Source organism: Penaeus vannamei, chromosome 24 (genome assembly GCF_042767895.1).
Source record: "Penaeus vannamei isolate JL-2024 chromosome 24, ASM4276789v1, whole genome shotgun sequence".
Taxonomy (NCBI): domain Eukaryota; kingdom Metazoa; phylum Arthropoda; class Malacostraca; order Decapoda; family Penaeidae; genus Penaeus; species Penaeus vannamei.
Window position 1 is genome coordinate 17,122,013 of NC_091572.1, and position 2,500 is coordinate 17,124,512.

General features: G+C 29.6%; 1 long non-coding RNA gene across 1 annotated transcript in view; it reads left to right on the top strand.

Moving 5' to 3' along the window:
- LOC138866190 (uncharacterized) overlaps positions 1-2,500 on the top strand; it is a 64,045-nt gene that overhangs the window by 22,371 nt on the left and 39,174 nt on the right. Inside the window, exon 2 of the long non-coding RNA XR_011399526.1 lies at positions 713-824. This is a non-coding gene — a long non-coding RNA (uncharacterized lncRNA). The remainder of the gene's footprint in view (positions 1-712; positions 825-2,500) is intronic.

Sequence of the window (2,500 nt, forward strand, 5' to 3'; positions counted from 1 at the left end):
GCTTAAAGGTGGGCTGTCCACCCTGGCTGAATTGCACTGATTTATGATTATGCACGTTGGTATTGATAAAACGATAATGGTGGTGATTACACTTCCTTATAATTTTTATGTAATTATAATCTCAATCTCCTCCTCCTCCTCTTCCTCCTTCTTCTTCTCCTCCTCCTCATTATCTTCATCGTCATCATCACGATCGTCATCATCATCCTCAGCAACAGCAGCAGCATTGGCATTACGATCACGATCATGATTATCATCACAATTATTATCACAAATGTGTTCATTATTCTTTTTGTAAATATCATTACTGCGCACCTTCTAAGCTGTTGTCAACAGACGAATAAACATATAGATTTATTTCGTATGATTATTACTATTACTGCTACTTGCTGCTGTTACTATAAATATTATTATTATCATAAAATTTACTATCATTGGCGTTCTTGTTACGATAATTATTATGATTATATTCATCACCATAGCAATCATCACACATAGTGTTATTATAGTTCATATAATTACCAGCATCATCATTAGTTTCATGCACAGTTTTACAGTGATGATGATGGTGGAATGATGATGACGATGATGATGACTATTATTATGATTATAGTAAAAAATCATCATCATCATCACTACAAACCCCACCATCACCATCAACACAATCCACGAAATACTCGATCTAACGCTGCCTCCCCCCCCTCCCCACCAGGCCTGCCTCGCTACCCCACAGAATGCACGTGTCGGAAGCTGACGAGGATCCACTGCGTCAACAAGGAGCTCACTTCAGTCCCCCAGAATATCGCCGATGCCGTCACAGCGTTGTAAGTACCCCGTGTCCCCTTGGCTGCGTTGCTTGGTCGTCTTAGCATTGGTAGGGCTGGTGTTGGTGGTGAGGCAGTGGGAATGGTCGGGAGAGTGATGGTGCTTGATGGTACCGGTGTTAAAAGTGCGATGGTGTGATGTTAGTGGTGATGAATAATAATAACATCGATGACTGGTGTTAATGATGATGGTGATTTTGGGATAGTGTTTAGGATCGTAATAGTAATATTGATGATAATGATAATGATGCTGACATTGTTTATGATGATGATTTTGAGAAAGATGATAGTGATTATGAAGTTATTGATGATAATAGTAATGCTTAGAATAAGAGCAACAACATCAAAACAGCAGTATTAATAATAATGATAATAATAACAATAATAACAACAATAATGATAATGATAATGAAAAATGATAATGATAATGATAATGATAAATTGATAGAGTCATAAAAGTAATAACAATAAAAATAATGATAATATTAACAATAATGATAATGTGAATAGCAATAACAAGTAATAATGATAAAGATATTGATGATTTTGACGCTAATGATAACAACAATAATAACAATAGTGACGATAATCATGATAATGGTAACAATAATGATAATCAGAGTAATAATAGAAATAGTTACAATAACAAAGATAATGATAACGATAATGTCAATGACAATGATAATGATGATATTAAATTGATTATGAAACTGATGATAATGATGATAGTCATAATAGTAATGATAATGATAATAAGAACTGTAACAATTATAACGACAAAAAACAGCAATATTTGTGATAATAACAATAATGATAGTGATAATGATAACGATAATAGTAAAATATGATATGAATGATAATAATGATGATAATGATATCAACAATAATAATGATAACAATAATGATAATGCTGATAATGATATAATATCAACACTGATGATGATAAGGATAAGAATGATAATGATAGTAATGATAATAAAATGATAATGATGATAATAATGATAACAATAACAATAATGATAATGGCAGACACAGACACACAGACAGACAGACACACACACACAAACACATATGTATATGTATACAATTTTAAATACAATGAATATTGTTCTTGTAGTGCTTAGTTTTTTTATGTAGTTGCTGCTGTTGTTGCTTTTATTTTCATTATTATTACTATTATCATTTTCATCATTGTTATTAACAATAATATTTTTATTATCATTAATAGCAACAGTGCATTTTTATTAATATCATACTCATTATCATTATAATTTTTAGTGTTGATATTACTATTATTGTCATTATCATTATTACAAGAATTATTATTAGTAGTAGTTTTAGTAATAGTATTACTATTATCATTATCATTGTTGTTGTTAATTAATTAATTTATATATACATACATACATAAACATACAAATATACATACACACACACACACACACACACACACACACACACACACACACACACACACACATATATATATATATATATATATATATATATATATATTTATATATATATATAATATATATATATATATATATATATATATATATATATATATATATATATATATATATATATACTGTAAATATTATATACAAACACACACACACACACACACACACACACACACACACACACATATATATTTGTATACACACACACAC